The sequence below is a fragment of the Microplitis mediator genome, chromosome 5, assembly GCF_029852145.1.
Source record: "Microplitis mediator isolate UGA2020A chromosome 5, iyMicMedi2.1, whole genome shotgun sequence".
In the NCBI taxonomy this organism is placed as follows: Eukaryota; Metazoa; Arthropoda; class Insecta; order Hymenoptera; family Braconidae; genus Microplitis; species Microplitis mediator.
In genome coordinates, this window is record NC_079973.1 from 21,909,014 (window position 1) to 21,932,669 (window position 23,656).

Below are 23,656 nucleotides of genomic sequence, written 5' to 3' on the forward strand. Positions count from 1 at the left end.
AATAACTCCCGAAAAAGTGATTCATTGCTTTTAAAAAAAGGAAAATTATTGTATTGTTAGTTCTGACAGCGTAGAAGGTTTTGGCTCTATTTTATTTCTTCTTTCTTTTTTTCAAGTTAAAACGCTTTACGCGGGCTTATGTATATATATGTGTATATAGTCTACTCTACATTAGCTCATTCACAGTCGCGGAAGCTATTTGCCAGGGTACATAATGGGATAATTAACGCGCAAACCCACCGATCCGGTGGATAACCAGCGGAACCTAACATTCGCGCAAGAATCATAATCTCATAATAAAAATACCGGCAACAAAAATGTCGATAATAAATAAAAAAATATAATAAAAAGCGAAAATAAAGTTTATTCTCGGCACACTGCAATCACTTTTACCGCTTCATTACTACAATCAAATTAATCTCCATCCTATAATCAACGCAAGTCTCTTATTCACTCGTTCCCCACTCGAAATGACACGAAGGAGCAGAAGAATAAGAACTACCGAGTTAAAAAATAAAAGAAAACACGAGCCCGTAAAGAGAATAATTTTTTTTTTTTGTAACTTATTTTGTCTCGTTCCAACTCGTTTGGACTTGGAGGGCGTAAAAAGTCGGGCCGATGCATTCAGATGGGGTAGAAACACCGACAATGGAGTTCTAAAGAACGGGGGTTGAATTTTAGGGGTTGAAAGACCGCGGAACGAGCTACAGTCGCTCACCCGTCGGGACATCGAGGCCCTTTATTAAACCCACCTCCACCTCCACACTGTTACTCGACTCTATATATACCTACACTATCTGTACTTACACTTTATGTACACACTACAGAGAGTTGGGTAAGTAAAGCATTTCAACTGGATGGTCTTCAGCCGTCAGACACCGCAGCCCTTTCCGCTTATCCCACCGAGACCTTCCATCATTTTAAAGCCCATAGTCCATATACCGCACGTCGAGCTGGAATTAGACGGACAATTTCATTTAAAGCCGCTTGACGATCGAGTCACCCGAGACACCTAATTTTTATGACTGATGATTCAATTTCGAGACTTCGCTCCATTCTCTAGCTTCGAGTCACATATGCCTTCATGAGACGTCTATAATTTTTTACAATTGCCCAATTTATTGAACTTTCCCGAGACAATGCGACTTGTCAATAAGGATTATTTGTTTATAAATTACCTCATTCATCATTCGATCAACGTTTGGAACAATGGTATATCTTAAATTCCAGCTAACTATTAGTTACAATGGTAATGATGGCAATAAAAATAAAACATATTCTAAGAATAAGTTATTGGCGAATAACGCGTTAAAAGATGTTACGTTCCGCAATGCGGTTAAACATCGCGCCTTTCGACGAGTAATCTTTATTTTTCGTTCGACCTTTCTTCTTCGTACCAGTTCCTTTTATTTTTCTAATTTTTTTTATTTTCATTGCTTTTTTAATGTGTAATAACATAAGTACATGCTGGCGGTAATTCCACGCGAATCCAAGTGCAAATCTACATGCGAGCTTTAATCGCTCTCGTGCCCATTATATTATACGTATAGCCGTTCCGTCGGATGTGTTAGCGAACACTTTTGCTTTCCTCTTTAAATCACACCTATTTTTTTTTTTACTTCGTTTTACGACAGACCCATTTCTCAGTGTTCCTAGAATTCCGATTGCTCTGCAACTTACGCTTGGGCTAAATTCCAAATAATTATTTTTATTTTTACTGACGGCCATTAAATGTAATAAAAATAATTAACTAACTAACTAACTTATAAATAGGTAACTAAATAATTTGTTTCCCACGACTGGTATAGATTAGAGCCACTTAGAAGTTGATCGTCACGAATCGCATGAGGAGATCCTGGCTGACGTCTGTGTTTTGATGAGGTTATAAGGCCGGTATGAAGCGAGCACAATAAAAGTATCAGAAGCTATATATGAGATATTATATATACGTCTGCGGGGATGAGGATAAGAATAAGCAGGAATAACGTGGAAATCCGCCCGGGGCCCCTGGCCCCAAGCCAGGCGTACTAGCCTAGATCGAACTAGCAATCACGTCGTAATAATACCAAATCACGGAAGATATTGCACATTTCCCAGGCGAATCACTGCTATTCGCGAGCTAGGATTCCCCGTCGGGGTAGTTTGGGAGGTCTTAGTGTTTGTTGACATGCGATCTGAATTCGAGACCTCATTCCCTTTCTCTCCCTATCTCTGTTAATCTCCCATTTTTTCTCAATCCTTTCTTTTGTCTGAGTTGGTTTGTTCGTGCTAAAATTCCGTTATATTCCGGCAAAAGTCGTCGCGGCGGCGATGAAATCTGCAGAAATAGCGCCGCAAGATTGTCTTGCTGGATTAAACCTACGGAAGATAAGCATCTTTCTAACCATGATAGCTAAATTTTTATAGCCCGAGATCGCTAGTAACTACTGCGCAGCTGACGGTATTTTTTTTTTTATTTTCATAAATATATCATCGCAAATGCGAAACAATAAATATCAACATCAGTATATATTTATAACCGAGTAAGCAAGTAAGCAAGTAAGTAAGTATTATATAGTATCAGCAGTATCAAGTATATAGAAATAGAAACAAGAATAAAAGAAATAAAGTAGCACAAAAATGTATTGGATTAATTCAATAAATTCAACGAATGTCGCCAGGACGCAAATAAATTTGTGGTGTATCTATCTGAAAGCGTCGAAGATCTTGGAGATCAGGGACGGAGTAGAGAGGAACCCGTCTGCAAGCGAGATGGACATGGAGACAGCCAGTCAGCCTGGACGAGACGTAGACGAACAGGAACAACGTTGACTACAGAAACAACAACAACAACAGCATCAATGTTGAGACGAGTTCAACGTCGCGAGCTTTTTTACGCGTCTGCCGAACAATTCTTTCTTCCTTCTCTCTTCCTCTCTTACACTTTAAAAGATAATACTCGTATAGGTAAGTTAACTGACTGCCGAGCGTACACTGGACGAGTCTGCAGCAACGGTCCCCAAGGTGGGCCGTCGCTCTCGGCGGAGGCGGTTGTGGGGTCCGGTGAGCGGGAGAAATACGCGAGTGTGCCCCCATCCGACGAAGCCTGCCCATTAATCATCGGGGTAATTCCATAGATGGCTGTTGGCTGCTCCGAGGAGTGAGCGATGCATGCCAAACTCGTGCTTTCGTTCAACATAAAAGATACTCGGTTATAAACCAACCTTTCTTGAGTATTCAACATACATAATACACTTTTTAAAGGATCCCAAATCCACCTTATTTATTTTAAAATAAATTTATACCTGATTATATAGGATATGTATGAATTATGATTATGAATAATGATGATGGCTGTGTGCTAGTACATGTTGTCTATTTTATGAGAGAAGGAAGAAGCATAAGATAGAATAAATGCTCTGGAAAGAGGTTCATTAGCTTGTCGGCTTGATAAAGTCGTTTATTAGACGTCAATCGTCCGAATCCGAATCGAGTGCTCCCCATTAGTCTGGGCATGACGACAGATACCGGCAGTTAAATGTGAACGCTTATAAGACCCGCGGGGATATATATAACAGACTCAGCTCGGTCTCCTTGTCTCTCTGACTGTTGTTGGTCGTTGTTAACAACAGGCTAGTTACAAGAGTGCATAGCGGGATCGGAATCATCGTAGTCGTCGGCATTGGCATCGACATCAACGGCAGCCGCGGCATTGAGAATCGTCGATCCGTGATCGGTCGATGAGGACGATCAAACGACAGCAGGAGAAAAGCGAATGAGAAGAGTGACTGCTGCTGGTCCTCCTCAGATCCTGCCACTGCTGGTTGTCGTCGCTGATCGGGTCTCGGGATGAGATGAGATGAGAGTCTGCTGCTGCTGATGCTACTGCATGTGATGGCAAAAAACGTCGCCGGAGACGCGCTGGCCCACCGGCCGCTCGAACGATGTCAGGAGTTTAATCAATGCATTTAGCCGAATTCCTGTCTGGCCCAAATAAAAGATTTTCGGCGCGATCCAGAGCAAAAAACGTACTGCCTTTCTTCTCCCGTCTTTGTCTTATGGATGATGATACACTCGTATGTGAGCGTGTATCTGAGCTGTCTTGTTCACTTGGGCTTGGATTTGCTCAAGGTATTCTCAGTGACGACTATCGACTCTCCTTTGAATCAAATCCCTCGTGTTTATAAACGATTCCAGTGAGTTTGCTGTAGATAACTGAGGATTTGTTAGGAGTTTGATTGGAATCGATAGTTATTATTTCTTGTGTCATCGGTTTATTTATTTTTTTTTTCGTCTTCTATGCTGAATTCATTTTTATGACAAAGCCATGGAAAAGGTCAAAAACTATATTTTATTATTATCATATATATACTACTACTGCTTGAGTTGGTTTCATTGAGAGTCAGAGTCTACAGCACTTCCTGCTCTTGGACTCTCTATCTCAGCGGACATCTCGGGAGCGGCGCAGGCAAGGGGAATAGGTTGCCGCTGAAAACGGCAGGGCAAATAAATCTCAACGGGCTTTCTTAGCAGTACAGAGCTCACGCGGGCACATCGCGTCTTCTCTTTCGTTCTTTTTCCTCTTACTTTAACCCCTTTTCCACTCTGCCAAGATATCCTACTTCTTTGTCTTAAGTATACATGCTTACATATATTCTTCTTGTTGGTCTTATGCTTATTCTTTGGCCGCGGCTAGCGTAGAGATCTAAATCATATATCTCCAAGTCTGCGTTTGTCTACGCACGAAGCGTGGAATTGTTAACCGATTCATACTCGTACTAAATCTGCGATAATTTCTAACTTATCTAATCAGCGATTTAAAAAATCCTCTGGCCCGTTTTTTTGCTTTCGAAGTTTGTAAAACGTTACGCATGGGAAATTAACTAATTGGTCGACTCAATAAAGTAACATTACAACAAATTTAGGATTTAACCGTGGAAATAAAATTCACAAACTCGTGAGTCTCGTGATTCATAGTCGCGACTTACGAGAGGCGATCGTCATGAGTACCAAAAGGGCAATATCGCGAGTCACGTGAAAAATTCGTGATGCCCTGGAGACTGAACTTCATGCCTCGTTACGCCTGTCGGAAGTATAAATCAACCGGCAAAACCCGCTCCGTTGGGACGGCTTCTCAAACTCTTGAGATAACCGCTGAAAAATACACACAAGACAAAATATACGCGAGTAGTCAAAAAAAAAACTAAATCTATGCTACTTAAAGTATGCCTCATCTATCTTTGATAACTCTATACATAACAGCCAATAATAATTACGGTAAATAATTAGACGTAAAAGTAGCTTGCACTGATAAAACAGAACCAGTTTGATGCGTATGTATACGAGTTTACTAAAAAACAAAATAAAAAAAGAGTTAAAATAAAATGGGTATTTTTAGTGACTCCTGACAACAGGATGCACCTTGACACCAATACAGACTGGACGATGAGCACCATGGCTAAGCTGTCGAGGAAGAGATCGTTATACGGCAGGAAGAGTGGTCAGAGTTCTTACTTAAAAGTCGGAAGGAAAAAATGAATAAAAGAAAGAAACGAGAGGAGGGACAGCAAAAGAGCTTGAGTTTATTCAACAAGCTGTTTTGATAATATCTAAAAGAATACGCAGAGCAAGCGAGACCGGAGACATTTATAAAAATCCTGCGATCCTTTTCGTCGTCTTATCTACCGTCTCGGGGTTTTTATTAAGTCGTGCAGGACACAGACTGGGTAATTACGCAAACCTGAAAGGCCCGCGGCTACTGGACAACTTAAGAACCCACTAAAAAATTGTAAATTAAAATATAAATACCTCCAAGATAAGGAAATAAAAAGTAGTTGCCTGGTTCTCATTTTCTGTGTGATAATGTGGGTTTAAAAAAGTATGCCGTGACACAACCGATTTGTGCGATAATAATTAGCTTCTTGTGATGATGTTTTGATAAGGGAGAAAACTGAGGCGTTTTAAATTATTAGCAGACGTTAGACGATGATCGAAAAATTTTTGAAATTGATTTTATATTTTTATCTTTACGTCTTTAATGTTAGATAAATTGCGATAGGCAATAGACCAGAGCTTGTACTCCGGCCCACACAGATTCAGAGACTGGTTGAGCGATCATAAAAGTATGAACGTAATAAAATAACGCCTCTGTAAAACTCGTCTTTTGCGGCCGTTAAATTAGGACGACTTATAGGCACCAAGTATATGTAGTCGAAGCTGTACTTCATATCGACTAGGTAGAGATAGAGGTTTCTATCCTGTACGTCTTGAGTCTTCAGTCTAGGACCAACATGCCGCACTAAATTTATTTATATTCGTAAGCATTATGAGCTGGCCAACTGTACCATCAACATTACAAAGATACAATATAATATTTACTTGTGGATAAGTAATTTTAAACTAGACAGTAAGACAAGACTAGTCTTGTCGTAAAAAAGCAAGTGGGAGTATAATATAAAGGAAAACTTATAAAAGTTGTCTCGGTAAACCTGGAGCCGTCAGATAATCCAAGATGATCGTCTAATAGCTTTATAAAGGAATTAACGAAGGGCATTTACTCCTTAATATAATATTATATTAACATAATCCTTATTTAAGGTGAGACCCAAAAAATGCTTCACCGAAAAATAATAAATTAATTCCATTAAAAGACCACAGCCAGGTGTTTCATTTTACTACAGATTTCCAAATGGAAAATTTTTTCTTGTAGAAAATAAAAATAGTCCCGGGCGATTTGACGGCTAGAAAATCTAGCGACAATGTGGATTTTTCATGATAAATATAGACATGAAGGACAAATAAAAAAAGTAATCGCGAGTGTACCGTAGGTGGGCACATGACAATTTGCATTTTCGCGACGCGCCCATACACCCATTGTCTGCGACGTCGCCTGGATCGCTCTGAATACATTAAACATGACGCCCCGATGACTGGATCATTTCGTTCACCAAGTCCCGTAGTATAAATACAGCACAACCGCGGCATATGTAATTATACGTCGGCGACCCCAAACGTATTCGTGTAAATCGTCTTGTCTTGTACTTACTTATTCGTATCCAGACGGCAACTACTACGACGACGACTACATATTATACTACATTGCTGTACTGATATATGTTTGTATATATACCGATACAACATTAATGAATAAGACGTTTCGCACATACTATTAGGAAACGGTGTTGAATCCACGTGTTTTGTTGGTGTTATTGTTGTTGTTGATTCGCGATTACGCTGAATAACAAACACTCGAATAATACAATTACACTGTGTACAGACTTACACTACTTATCATCTGCTCATTAATTATCATTCGATCGGATCTTAATTTCAGTCAATGGCATAATTATTTTTTTTTCTAATTGAAAGATTCATTCACTGAAAAAAATAAATATTTGTCCCAAATAAATCAATTTATTTGTGGCTTTTTTTTAAATATTTCTTGATAACAAATAAATATATTTGGTACAACAAAATATGACAGTTGATTCAAATAATTTTATAATTTTACGGAAGTATACTATTTATTTGTGGTAAGTAATTGATATAGGGTAGAGGTACCATTTGTGGCCACTGCTCCATTTTTGGACATTTAATCCTTTATTTTAATTAATGAAAAAGTGGAAAGTAAAATATTCATTTTAATAGTGAGATAGAAGTATCTTTAGACATATTTAAAAAATTGATTATGTTATTGGGTCTTTTACAAATTATTTTATTTGAATTTTTTGTGTCCAAAACTGGCCCTAAAGTGGCCAAAAACGGTACCTCTACCCTATTTGTGGTAAAGATATTAAATTTGTGACAAATGACCTAAAAATTGGCGATACTATACATATATTTGAAGCCCTTATTTATTTGTAGCAATTGGATCATTTCTTTACCACAAATAAATCACTTATTTCACGCAATTAAACTACTCAAATATATTATATCGTTCTCACAATTAAACATTTATTTGGCCATATCCAAATGTACGATATCTTTGACTCAAATAAATCTTAGTTGGCTCAAATAAATATTTTTTTCAGTGTTTTTAGCCAATAGCTTCTACTTGGACTTTTTGCTAATGGGATTTTGAGTTTGGATTTTTTATTTTTAATTGGTTAAATTTACTTTTTGTTTGTTTAGAGTTAGTGAATAAGGATGGAAATGATATACTGAGTGTGAGGCAACGTGAGAGCTAACGAACAAGCGACAGCAGTCAAAAGACACTCGCGAGCAAACTTCTTTTGGATCCGTCGTCGCGGTATCGTGGGAATCAGTGACGTGACAAGCTCCTGCGACTCGTTTACCTGTCACTCCTATATACAGACAAAAACGATTAACCTTCAATAAAAAATATCATTAATTAATCTGAATTAAAATCATCGGTTTCATTATAATGAGAGTTTAATGTGGATTCGTCGCAAGTTAAATAAGTATGAGTGAATTTATGTAGACTGAGGTAATAATGATACGGTAAAATAATTGGAACAATTGTAAGAAAAAATAGTTTGTCAATATCAGCCTCGATCATGATCATGATCACGAGGACGATGAGTTTAGCATTTATTATTTGACACCATGTTGAGAACCAAGACATTCTTCAACGGTTATTTATTTTTTATTTAAACCAACAATAATAATAATAACAACAATATTCGTATCACGTATGTCACCGGTCAACACTAAAACAATGAGAATCACGTACTTCTGCTCGAGCTATTCTTGTCCTCGTTGCGGCCAGACACGGCCAATCGACAACAACCAAAGTCATCTCACCTTCGAAACAAATTTATTGCCCGCGACTCTCGAATAACCAACTCCGCGACCAAATTTTCCAATTTACTTTTCTGTTTTGCTTTTATAAAAAGTTACCTCATGATTTTTGACGTCATCCTCGAGCTGAGGAAGTGTGCATGGGAATTAAAAGAGCTGGGATGTTTTTACAGAGAATAAAGTTATCAAGATTTAGTAGCAAGCCGATTACTTTGGCAAAATATATACATAATATAAAGACGAAAAGAAAGAAAGAAGACGTTTAGTTTCCTGTTAAAAGACATACAAGGTCGTAAATGTCTAGCACCAAGAGGACATGGATCACGTAGTCGTGGATCACGTACCAAGGGTACCATCCGTCTGTACCTCCACGTAGGATAAGACACGCAAGTGTACGACAAGTCTTGAGAATGTAAGCTAACTGCTAAACTCAAACTCTTCTAATCTATCCCGAAGACTCAACTCTACTCGTAACTCCAAGATTTTTATTCGCATTTAAATAAAATACCCATTTTTTTTTTCATATAAAATTATCAATAAAAAGTAAATTATTTTGATGTATGTAATTATAGTTGTAATTACATATTAATTACAATGTTTGCTATGCAAAAAATATTATTCATGTATGCAATTACAATTTGAATATTTTAAAATAAATTTTAGTAATAAAATGTGTAGCGATTTTTAAGTATGACCATTTTATCTCAATTATTTTGACTCAATTAACAGCTAATCTAGTTAATTGTCATTTCGGATGTGTGGTATTGTCTGCTGGAAGACCAGACTACCAAAGGCATGTAAGTACTGTTGACTGCATTAGATGTAATGTGGGTGTAGTTATACATACACTAGGGTATGTAGTGTATGTACCTGATGTATAGTAGTCAGAGGATGATATTCACCGGCTGGGTGATTCGCTGACGAGCAGGAGCCCACACGATATATACGAATAGAAGCAAAGCAAGCCGGATCGTAGCTCCCGTGGGAACTTGGGTTGTCGCACGCACTGAAACTCATGCTCGAGGCCAGTTCGCGAGTACATCGAGTACCCATCAGTTAGATTTACTCAGGCCATCTAACTTTGTTGCTGGTTTAATGTCTAAGACCACCAACTATTTTTAATTTTCGTTTATTTTTTCAACTGTAGATTGTTGTTCATAAAAACTGAGATATTTAATTGCGTGCGCAGAAGAAAGACATTTGTTTATAATAGTTTATAATATCGAGTATTGAGTGTAGAATTTGTAGGAAAATTAGGAATGCTGGCTGCACTGGGGATCATCCAAGTCCGGCTGAACACTTGAATTATAATTCAGGACTACTCCTCGGCAGGACAATGCATAGTTTCGCGTGTCGGTTTGTTTTTTAGTACGCGGCGCGGAGGAGTCGTGGGCGAACCTCGTCAGGATGAGAGCAAAGAAAGACAGCCCGAGTTGAGAGCTGAGTGAAGACACTGACGAAGACGAGGACGAAGACCAAGACAAGACAGAGATGGAAAACAAGTCTGCATGTGTCACTTGCGAGTGTACTTGTGGAGAGCGAATGGGTCGAGGCTCGGACGTTCCGTCGCGTCACGTTCGTCTTCGGGTTCGTGGTTTTTTACCTTCTTACCGGCGCACGTATTCGCTCCGTGAGGGCCTCGCCCTTCTCTTTGTCTCGCTTTATCTCTATTTGTTTTTATATATCTCGCTCGCTCGAGATCCAACTAAACTCCAGCGGGCCCCGACGAACCCCCTGGCTGTCAACATCCCTTCGAAAACCATTTTGAAAGATTTATTGTCATTTTTTAAATAAATAATTTTTTTTTTATTTCTACTTCATTATACTCCTTCAATTAATTATTTATCTATTTTCCGACCCACTCCATTTGATATTTTTGTCTATAATTTTTTTTATTTTCAACCCGAGAAATAAAAAAAAATATTTAATAATTTTTTCAAACAAATATAGACATTGTAATTAATTAATAACTCAATGAATTAGAGATTGATGTATAAAAAAATATTTATAATTATATAATTAAACAGATATTTGAATAAATTGAGTTGTACGATATTCGTGATTAAATCTCATAAAAATGAATTTTGTAAACACCATGCAAATCAACCTCATAATTAACTCACGCATAATTTTACATTGAAATTCAAACTAATTATCGCATGAAATTATGTTTAATAATTTAATTTAATTTATAAGGAATAAAAATATTTTAAAACTGTAAAATGTCCAATGATAAATTTTTTTTCCTTTCTTTCCTCCTCTTCCGCCTTTTCCTTTTCTACTTAATTCAATAAAAAAAAAAAAGACATCCCCCTAGATTAATAAAACGACAATATATTACAGTCAAATAGGTATGGAGATAAAAAATGCGGAGGAAATAATTCGTTTGTTAGTAAGTGAGAGAATGTGGTCAGCTGCATCTGAGGTGAGTAGCAGACGGCACACCCTGTGTATGTCCGAATACACCTGTCTACTGGCAAAATAAAGAGGGAGGAGGATAGGGAGGATAAGGAGGGTGTAGTATGAGGCAAACGCGCACATTTTGCCTCGGCATTTATTATTTTATCTGAGTTCTATCAGCGATCTATCAAATTGCCATGCGGTAAGAAGATAACGAGTCAAGGGTAAAGATGAGATAAAATATAATACGTTGTTTGGGTGTGTATGAGTGTAAAGACAAACCGCAAAAGTGGCCGTGACGAGGTAGAATGACCGCTGTCGTGAAGACGAACCAAGAAACCAAGACAACGTGCACGGTTATTATTAGGGGGATACATATAACTTTGTTAATGGCTTAGTAAGGAATGGTGATGCCCCGAAAATCTCTCACCTGCCCGACGCTCTCACTCTTCCCTGCACACAAATTATATCTTACATATACTTATTGTTATTATATGTTTATACTTTAATACAAACTACCGAATAATATACCGAAGAATGTTCCGTGACACTCGGATTATATCTGCGACGATCTCGTTCAGCGGAAAAACAACTTCCGGCTAGCTTTTTTTTTTAACTATAAGTTTATAAGTCACGCTCGTTAAACTGACCGTTGGACTTTGACACCTTTATACTTTGTTATTGATTATCCTACATTTAGAATAAATATATAAAAAGAATTGAAGAAAACGTGCAATTAAAATACGTTAATTAACCTTTTAGGTCATACTCTGTTTTAAAAAACAATTTTCAAGGTTTTGATAGTTAATTATTATTATAAAACTTTTATACTTATCAGCACAAAGTTGTCTATAAAAAATTACTGTCAATAAAAATTTATTTAGTTACCCGTGTAAAAAAAATTTTTGAAAAAATGTTGACTATTTTAAATTTCAAAACGTGACACAATGACGAACTATTTTTAAAAGATTTTCAAACTTCTGAAAATACACAGAAAACAACAATCGACTTGATAATACAAATTAAAATTTTTCAGTGCACAATACGCTCAGAAAAAACTGATTTCCAACTGTTTCTGAACGTTTTTCGTATTAGCATATCTTAATAACATTAGGACATTTACACTGTAAAAAAATCGCGGAGTAAATGCGGAGTAAACGCGGAGTGCATGAATTTTTAATTATTTACTCCCCTCGGAATGAAATTAACTCCGAAGGGGAGTTTTCGCGAAGTAGATGAATTTTTATTAATTTAATTTCTCCAGAGTAAAATTCACTCCGAAGAGGAGTTTTCAAAATATTATTAATAAAAAATAACTCCACTGAATAAAATCGAAATAAAAACTCGCGTATGACATTACTGACACAGCTGATACGCACACGATCACACATGCAGACACACGTGTACGCACACACGCACACTGTTTAACTGGAATGATCGAGTAAGTAAAAATATTTAAACGTTAAAACTCTGGCTTGAACTGAATTAGGAGTGAAATAAAATCTGCGTCACTCCGCTAAAAAAAAACTCCCAATTTACTCCGTATGCGGAGTGATTTTTTTTAGAACTCCGGAACTCCGAGTGGCGGAGTGAATCCGGAGTAAATTCAGGTTGAAATTAAATCCGGATTCACTTCGAATTCACTCCCGATTTTTTACCGGTACTGATTTTTCTCTTGAATTTTCAAAAATCTAAAAAACATTCAAAAAAATTTCGTCGTTGTGTCACGTTTTAAAGTTTAGAATAATCAACACTTTTTTTTTTAAACCTTTTTTTAACAATTTTTAAAACACGGGTATGACAAAAAATTTCTCAATTAAAAATTTTAAAAAATGATTTACAATTAAATTCGCAGAATTTGGATTTTTGAATAAATTTGTAACTTTAATGAAAATTTGTTAATTAAAAAAATATTATTAATTAAAAGTGAAAAAAGCATAATTAGAATTTTGATAAAAAAAATTAATTATCACGATTTGAGCTTTGATAAATTTATAGCGGTACTAGCCGTTACCTGCCCGCTTCGCTGGGCGTAAATTACAGTTAAGTGATGATTTTTTTATTTCATGATTAAGAATATTTCTATAACTATGGCTTTGACCGATGACTTCCTCGGCAATTGTATTGATATTATTGTAGTAAGCTATAAAGAACTAATGACAAAATGCAATTAGAAATAATTACACCACAATCATAACGATGAGACGAAAATGTTATTTGCTTTTTTTTTTTTTTGAGTTGAAAACATACGCGTCTCCTTTATCAGATCTCGGATAAAAGACGGAGTTTATAATATTTTGATTGAAATGTAATTATTTTTTGTTTTTTCTTTAACATAGATTCATTGAAGTAATTCAGTTAAAGGGTCCCGAGAAAAAATGATTTTGCCTAATTATATATAATTATATATAAGACCTTATATATAATTAGATCTAAAAATTGGCCAGGTCTAATTATATATAATTTATATATAATTATATATAGGTTATATATGATTATATATAATACGTTATATATAATTAGATCTGAAAATTGGCCAGGTCTAATTATATATAATCATATACAAGTTATATATACTCATATATAATTAGATATGATTATGTATAATACATATATATATCATATTTTATATATAATTAGATCCGAAAATTAGGCGGGTTTAATCATATATATGATTATGTGTAATTTATATACAATTACGTATGTTCATGTACGATTAATATTGAAGAATTCAGAGGGAAGTTTATTTTTTAATTATACGTTTGCAATTATTCATAACAAATTATATTTCCCTCAAAATATAAATATAGAGTATAATTAACGACTGTGCTACTACATATATTTATTTTTGTTATATAACATTTTATTATGTATTTATAGATAGATAATATAATCATGTCATTAGACTATTAGTACTTACAAACGTAAATTACTAGAGTCATTTTTACTAATATATTAAAGAAATTAAATATATTCTATAAATAAAATATTAACTTATATATATATATATATATATATATATATATATAAATAATTAATTTATATTTGATTATATATAGATCTAAAGATCTAAAATATAATAAAAATTACTATATATGGGTCTATATAGGTCAGGTCTAATCAGATCTAATCATATATAGACCTATGTATAACTATATATAGGTATATACTATTATATATACTATTATATATATTCCATATACAATCATATATAATTAGGCAAAATAATTTTGTCCCGGGATATAATTAGATCTAATGATATATAAGGCTATATATACTTATATATAGGTCTATATATAACCATATATATTTTATATATAATCATATATAATTAGGCAAAATCATTTTTTTCCCGGTATAATTAGGTCTAATTATATATAAGGCTATATATACTTATATATAGGTCTATATATAACCATACATATTCTATATATAATCATATATAATTAGGCGAAATCATTTTTTTCCCGGTATAATTAGGTCTAATTATATATAAGACTATATATACTTATATATAGGTCTATATATAACCATATATAATCATATATAATTATATATAATTAGGCAAAATCATTTTTTCCCGGGGTGTATAAAAAATTAATATCGTACCTTTGAAACCCATTTTACACTGAGAAAAAAAACTTTTTTCAAGTATATAAATGCTTGTATCATACCGAGTGAATATTTGTTTAATCTCAGTAAAAATGTACTCCGATCAAGTATATTTTCTTAAAATAAGTATAGAAATTCTTGAATCAAGAAAATATTACTCGGTTGAAGTACATATTTTCTATGATTAAGAATATTATTTGTTTGTATAGTGCCGAGTAAATATTTTTTTAAATGAAGTATTTATACTTGGGAACATTTTTTTTTTTCAGTATAGTACATAAGTAGACGATACAATTAATCGTCATACTTAATTTAAACTCTGTAACACATATATTTAAAAAACGGGAATACACTAACGTTTGACACTCCCCCAAACTCCTTTAGGAGTTGAATCTATTAAATCCGATTTATGAGAGATACTTACACAGAAACTAAAGTTATCTTAAATTAAGAAAATATTTTGGAAGCCAAATGTTTTCGGGAATCAAATCAAGATTTTCTTGAGCCAAGAGAATTTGTCTTGGTTAAAAAAAAATTTGCCTTGGTCGGAGAAGATTTCTACTTTATCTGAGAAAATTTAGGTTTCCAAAAAAATTTTCTTGAATCAAGAATATTTATCTTCAGTCGAGAATTTTTTTTTCTGTGTACATGACAAAGTTAACGTTCATGCCGAATTTAAGCTCTGTACCATATATATTCAATGAACGGAAGCATATTAACTTTTAACGCCCCACGAACCCTCTTAGGAGTTTTGATTTTATTAAAGTCGTTTCATGAGGGATCCCTAAATGACATAATAAACGTTCATGCCGAATTTCAACACTGTAACGTTTGTATTTGAAAAACGGAAGCATATTAACGCTTGAAGCCCACGCAAACCCTGTTAGGAGTAAATTTTATTAAAGCCCTTATGAAGAATACCTACATGACATCCCGGGAAAAAATGATTTTGCCTAATTATATATAATTATATATGATTATATATGGTTATATATAGACCTATATATAAGTATATATAGTCTTATATATAATTAGACCTAATTATACCGGGAAAAAAATGATTTCGCCTAATTATATATGATTATATATAGAATATGTATGGTTATATATAGACCTATATATAAGTATATATAGCCTTATATATAATTAGACCTAATTATACCGGGAAAAAAATGATTTTGCCTAATTATATATGATTATATATAAAATATATATGGTTATATATAGACCTATATATAAGTATATATAGCCTTATATATCATTAGATCTAATTATATCCCGGGACAAAATTATTTTGCCTAATTATATATGATTGTATATGGAATATATATAATAGTATATATAATAGTATATACCTATATATAGTTATACATAGGTCTATATATGATTAGATCTGATTAGACCTGACCTATATAGACCCATATATAGTAATTTTTATTATATTTTAGATCTTTAGATCTATATATAATCAAATATAAATTAATTATTTATATATATATATATATATATATATAAGTTAATATTTTATTTATAGAATATATTTAATTTCTTTAATATATTAGTAAAAATGACTCTAGTAATTTACGTTTGTAAGTACTAATAGTCTAATGACATGATTATATTATCTATCTATAAATACATAATAAAATGTTATATAACAAAAATAAATATATGTAGTAGCACAGTCGTTAATTATACTCTATATTTATATTTTGAGGGAAATATAATTTGTTATGAATAATTGCGAACGTATAATTAAAAAATAAACTTCCCTCTGAATTCTTCAATATTAATCGTACATGAACATACGTAATTGTATATAAATTACACATAATCATATATATGATTAAACCCGCCTAATTTTCGGATCTAATTATATATAAAATATGATATATATATGTATTATACATAATCATATCTAATTATATATGAGTATATATAACTTATATATGATTATATATAATTAGACCTGGCCAATTTTCAGATCTAATTATATATAACGTATTATATATAATCATATATAACCTATATATAATTATATATAAATTATATATAATTAGACCTGGCCAATTTTTAGATCTAATTATATATAAGGTCTTATATATAATTATATATAATTAGGCAAAATCATTTTTTCCCGGGATCACAAACGTTCACGCTGAATTTTAAATCCGTAAGCCTTATAGTTCCAGAGATACTATATTGAATAGATTTACATTCTTACTTAGTTACAAATAAGTCAGATTAGACTCTTTTATTTTGACTGTTTAATAAACTGTGATATACGATTCAGTTGACAGAAACAATTGATAAATGAAACAAAATCTAATCGATAAAAAAAATATAAAAAACAATTAACGCTAATGGAATAAAAACAATTGATGGCTGTAATTTAACTGTTTTTTTCTTATACTTTTAGAAAAATAATTTAAATACCCGAATCCTGAGTAACAATTGATTCAAAAAGTAGCCTATATTTTAAATGACAGCATCTTGTATATGTATAAAAAATTTCATCTCAATCAGATAAGTGGTTAATTAGTAATAAAGGTACAAACCGACAGAGAGACAGACAGACGAAAATTCCAAAATGGGTAGATAATGTATGAGTAGGTCATAAAAATGATATTTGACACATAATTCCAAATAAAAACACCATGTACAGACAGAGCCTATAGATTTATATATTAGTAAAGGTGCACAAAAACGGGTGATAAATAATATAAATGATTATTTATAGGTTATGATCTTCATTTATTTTACATATTGTGTAAGATATGTTATTTTGTCTTTTTAATCCCATATATCATACAACAAATTAAAAAAATTCAAGTAATAAATTAAATAGATTTACATTCTTACTTAGTTACAAATAAGTCAGATGAGACACTCTTATTTTGACGGTTTAATAAAGTTATTTAGTTCTTCAATAAGGCATTGGGATAACCTATCAATTTAATTGACAGAAACAATCGATAAATGAAACAAAATCTAATCTATGAAAAAAAAATATAAAAAACAATTGATATGCGTTATATAGAAACAATTGACGCTGATGGAATAAAAACAATTGATGGCTGTAATTTAACTGTTTTTTTATTGTACTTTTAGAAAAATAATTTATATACCCAAATTCTGATTTATAATTAATTTAAAAAGTAGCCTATATTCTAAGTGACAGCATCTTGTATATGCATAAAAAATTTCATCTCAATCAGATGAGTGGTTGATCAGTTATAAAGGTACAAACAGACAGAGAGACAGACAGACAAAAATTCCAAAAAGGGTAAATACAGTATTAGTAGGTCATAAAAATGATATTTGACGCATAATTCGAAATAAAAACACAATGTACAGACAGAGCCTATAGATTTATATATTAGTATAGATATAGATATAAAATATAAAATTATTAATCACTATAAGTTATATTGAATTGATCAATCTTGGTTAACTTAGCATACAAAAATAAAAAAATTATTCTAAATAACTAAGCAAAATCAAGTACTTATCTTTCAAACCAAATTATTTTTATAAGTTAATGCACAAAAACGGTTGATAAATAATATAAATGATTATTTATAGGTTATGATCTTCATTTATTTTACATATTGTGTAAAATATGTTATTTTGTCTTTTTAATCCTATATATCATACAAAAAAAAAAAAAAAATTCAAGTAATAAATTAAATAGATTTACATTCTTACTTAGTTACAAATAAGTCAGATGAGACACTCTTATTCTGACTGTTTAATAAGGTTAGTTAGTTCTTCAATAAGGCATTGAGATAACCTATCAATTTAATTGACAGAAACAATTGATAAATGAAACAAAATCTAATCTATGAAAAAAAATATAAAAAACAATTGATATGCGTTATATAGAAACAATTGACGCCAATGGAATAAAAACAATTGACGCTAATGAAATGAAAACAATTGATGGCTGTAATATAACTGTTTTTTTATTGTACTTTTAGAAAAATAATTTATATACCCGAATTCTGATTTATAATTGATTTAAAAAGTAGCCTATATTCTAAGTGACAGCATCTTGTATATGTATAAAAAATTTCATCTCAATCAGATAAGTGGTTGATTAGTTATAAAGGTACAAACAGACAGAGAGACAGACAGACAAAAATTCTAAAAATGGTAGATTATGTATGAGTAGGTCATAAAAATGATATTTGACCCATAATTCGAAATAAAAACACAATGTACAGACAGAGCCTATAGATTTATATATTAGTATAGATATAGATGAATTTCCGTTTTATTGTTATTAGCAATTTTTGTTTATAAATGGGCTGTTTAGTGTTGAAGTTGATGATAAGCGAAGACATAACCGGCAACGTGACGTGGGATAATAAGCATTGTGTAGTATATATGCGATATGTATATAATATTTAATAACAATAATAAATTCTGTGTTGAAGTAGCGCGTGTTTGTTTTTATCGGAAAATCATAAAGTAATTAATAACATTCATTAGAGGCGCGAGTAGTGTATAAAAAAAATAATAATTCTGTTTGATAGATAATTATGCGAGGGAATTAGTTACTCACTGGTGATGCTTCTGCTGGTTAATTGCGTTAATTGACGTTGATGCGCCATTGCTACAAAAACTTTATTGTTGTTATTTATAATAAAACGACCGCGATAAAATACGTCACTCGCTGAGAGCCTTCAAAGTGCCGTTGCGCAAGGGTTGCATTTAATTACTATGTATTAATATCACGCTTTTAAAAAATACTTTGCATAATGCAATTATTTTCTTACAATTTTTAAAACCTTTATTAATTCGATGGCTAAAAAAAAAGTTGTGCGATAAATTTATTTTTCTTCAGAATTTAAAAAAACGTATCGGCTTTCTCAGAAATTCAATACTCGTGTGTATTTTCAAGAGTTTTAACAAAAATTCAAAGTCGAACGAAAATGATCGGCAGGCGCGAGATCGAGATGCTCAAAATTTATTGTCACAGAATAATTTTGCCATTTAACGAACCGCGCCGACGGACTTTTACAGCAGGACGTTGGTTGCTGAGTGAGGAGGACAAGAGTCAGAAGTCAGGAGTGTAAGTGAGGAGACAGGACACAAAGAACTAGAACCGCGTGTTTCTGTTCCCTCGTAAACTTAAGATCGTAATGGGACTACGTCTCAAAAGCACATCGTCTTCTGGCTCAAGCTTCGTTTTATGCTGTCTCGTATGTTTGTATATATGTATATATGTATGTGTTGTTAGTTAGATATATACCTATAATCGTGGACATCTGCCGGTCTCGCGAGCTACGGGCTTTATTTTTCGGCAATATCCCGCAGTGTAGACTCAAATCCGCATAATAACGCCGTAACACAAGGACATTTGCGCGTTTTATGTAAAAATCGCTCCGGCTTTTATGTATACAGCCCGGGCTACAAGACACCGTCATATTAAACATTAACGGGAATTACGAGTGCGACATTTCGGCCAGTTGGTCTTTTTCTTGTTCGACATTCTGCATACAAGGTGCTTTGTTTTGATTGCCATGAGACAGGTGATGCTCATAATAAAAAATATAAATATCAATGAGGCTGCATAATTAATTACTTGAACCAATATTTTATCACTTAAATTAATCTTTGCAATCTATAAATCAATTTTATCATCAATTTTTAATAAAGTGATTTATTATTTCGTACGAAAATGAATAAAAAAAAATTTCCATTATAAAACGAAATGATTTAATTTGAATAATGAGGAGTAAATTTGATTGACTGGATAATTTTAGTTGTCTGGGACACTTAAATTCCAGACGTAGACTCACTTAATATTTATTTATTTGCTCATTAATCTATAATATCCCGGTTTCATCCATAGCGTGACCTAGCGCATTTCTTTTTTTATGGGAAACTCGAGTCCTCGTCTGTGTCTCGCCGGGAAGTCTGTACACCCGATAGTAATATATAAGTGTAATGGTTTGCTGATGTACATACACCAGTTGTAGAGTATGAGTCCGTTATTGAAGAAAAACCAGCAGCGTGTACGTCTCGTCTCACACCGTTTGCGATTCAAGAGATAACAAAAAAAATATACATCCGGTGCGTTGGATCATCACGAACTCGCGATATGTGTACATATGTGTTCGAATATACTCGCGCGTTGTTAATATTATTATTATCAGTATTATTCTCTTATATATGTATATATATTTTCACTTACATTGAGTGATTATAACGAGCACGCGAGCGTGTTGTTCATTTATTTTTTTTCTCTGCATTTATTCATTTATAATTTTTTTTTTCTGTGCTATATTTTATTAGATTAATTTTTTATATTTTTTTTTTCGTCGTATTAAGAGTGATACATAACAAATGAAATTACTTAAATATTATGGTGATTTCATTGCGCATTAATCTAGTAGTTGTTACAGCCCGCAAAAAACATGCGTATTCATGAGAAACAGCCCAAGCTTATAAACGCCTCGGTGTTAATAGACGATACGATTAAAATGTGCATTTCTTTGCTATGCTACTGCCTCGTATTATATATATATATATATACCGGTACGTATGTTACTCCTTTGGCTTCTGGCCCATGGACCCACCAGCTAAATGTTTCCATTAAAATACCTACACGTTTTATTTTTTGTTTGTTTGTTTGTTTGTTTGTTTTAATTATTATTTTTTTTCTCAATTTCAATCACATTTAGTCCAACACTTTGCACCGCAAATAATTAAATTCTAAATTTAAAAATCATATAGGGGAAGGGGAGCGCAAAACGGGGTACCCCCAAAATTTTATAAAAAAAAATTTTATTTTTTAAATGTTTTTAAAACATTCCAAAATTGCTTTTGTAAATATTATTGAGCATGACTTTGAATATTTTTTGTTAAACTTTTTCAAAAATCGAGTGTCAGTCAAAAAGTATTAATGGCTTTTGTTTTGTGATAAAAATCAATAAAATTTTTTTTTCTTCCTTTGCATCCAATAATTGTGTAAAATGTAATTTTTTTTAATGTAAAGTACTTACAAAAAAATTTAATTTAATCAATTTTATTTAGTATATAGAAATTTGTTTTTTTTTTCACCTTTTTAAGGGAGTACCCCATTTTGCCCGCAAAAGTAAAAATTTTTTGTTTCAACGGCAACTGAAATTTTTGTTTATTTACTTTGAATATCATTAAAAACAAAGAGATTTAGCGTATTTGAGTCCTCGAAACCTTAGTATTTTCTTAAGTACCCCGCTTTGCCCCCCCCCCCCTTCCCTTAACGACGTTCTAATTAGCAAATTGTCTAACTCCATTTCAAAAAACCCTCTATTTATGCGAAAAAAAAGTAATTTAAAATTTTTTTTTCATCTAAAAATCAATTCTTTATCTAGCATATGTATAATGTTTGTGTCTAGGTTACTCAAATAATATTTTTTCTAACTATCACTATCTGAAAATTGCACAGAATCACCTACTCAAACATATTAAATTAGATAATTTGCTAATTGGAACGTCGATAATCTATAACATCATTAATAAAAGTTTAAAAAAAAACTAGTATCGATAATTACGAAATAACGTTCTATTAAAAATTTTTTGTTTCTCTTAGCCAACCAAGCGCGTAATATCCATTACACGAAACATAAATTCCTCAGTGTAATTCCAATTAATATTCTCATTTAAATAATAAGTTCATTTTTTATTAACTGTATTTCAAAAAGTTTAAACGTAATACAAATAAATATAATCCTGTAACTCATTACTCATTACTCATTACTCATTACACGCTGATTCAAGTGATTTAATGTCGGCAACGTACATCAGATAAACGATTATCCATTGAACTAATGATGTACTACAGTATTAAGTTAATACATAAAAAATAAATAACCAGGAAAAATAAATAAAAATATAAGATAATAAAGTGAGCGTATAAATTATTTTAATTCCTTCATTTAAACAAGCTACCAGGGCGTTGCGAATAAAAAATTTTCTCGACGGAGCATGGAATACCAGCATTTATAGCATTTGCAAATTAATTTCGTTCTTTGGTGTTTGTTTAAACATCTAACGCGCTTGTCCACTTGCCGACTTGTTTATATTTACGTCAACACATGAGTTTATGTGCCCACACATATATTTGTATATATATTTATCTCTCTACATATCCTCCCGAAAAGATGCTACCTCCAGAACCTCCTCTTTACTCTTCTCATCCACCCGCCCACCCTTACAAACACATAAACCCTGAATGCAGATGAAAGTGTACACGTTCGTCCACTACAACACTATATAGCAAAGCTAGCTTTCCGTATCAGGGAAAACGATGAATATGTATATCTTAATTCGCTGAGGCTAATTGAATAATTTGTAAAACGCGACGGGATACTCGCGGCGGCCTGCTTCCTACCAGGCTCTACTGCAACAGACCCCACGGGTTTTTGCATTCCGTAACGGCTACTACCACTTTATAAATATATATATATAGTCACTGTCCTGGTAGTTGTATATCTCTCCATTCAACTAAACCATCCGCTGGTTTAAACGATGCCCAAATTATATCCTTGCGGGCCAAAGTGCAGTGGTATGGATAGCTCGCGTAAAATGCGGTCCAAGAACCCAACCCAACCCTCCAAGAGCGTGCTCGTGAATCACTCGTAAATTCGCGGCACGAATTAGTGAAAAAAAAAAAAAATTTATTTGTCTCTTATTTATTTATTATTTTATACTTTTTACTTTTATTGCAGTGCTGAGATGTTAAATGTGTATATTTAAAGCTAAATAAAGATCAAATAAAAATACACAAGCGACTGGTGCTGGAGACTTACGTCAGATTTATTACGCAAAGACGAATTTATGCCGACATATCCTCAGGGTAAAATGACAGGTGAAATCCGTCAAAGACACCGTTGTAATTAATCATTATGATCTA

General features: G+C 32.8%; 1 long non-coding RNA gene across 2 annotated transcripts in view; it reads left to right on the forward strand.

The window, feature by feature from the left end:
• LOC130667311 (uncharacterized) overlaps window positions 1-23,656 on the forward strand; it is a 150,142-nt gene that overhangs the window by 90,385 nt on the left and 36,101 nt on the right. Inside the window, exon 3 of one of the 2 annotated variants that reach the window (XR_008989825.1) lies at window positions 8,110-9,363. The exons of the other annotated variant lie outside the window; for it this stretch is intronic. This is a non-coding gene — a long non-coding RNA (uncharacterized LOC130667311). Of the gene's footprint in view, window positions 1-8,109; window positions 9,364-23,656 lie in introns of those variants that run through there. 2 annotated transcript variants of the gene reach the window in all.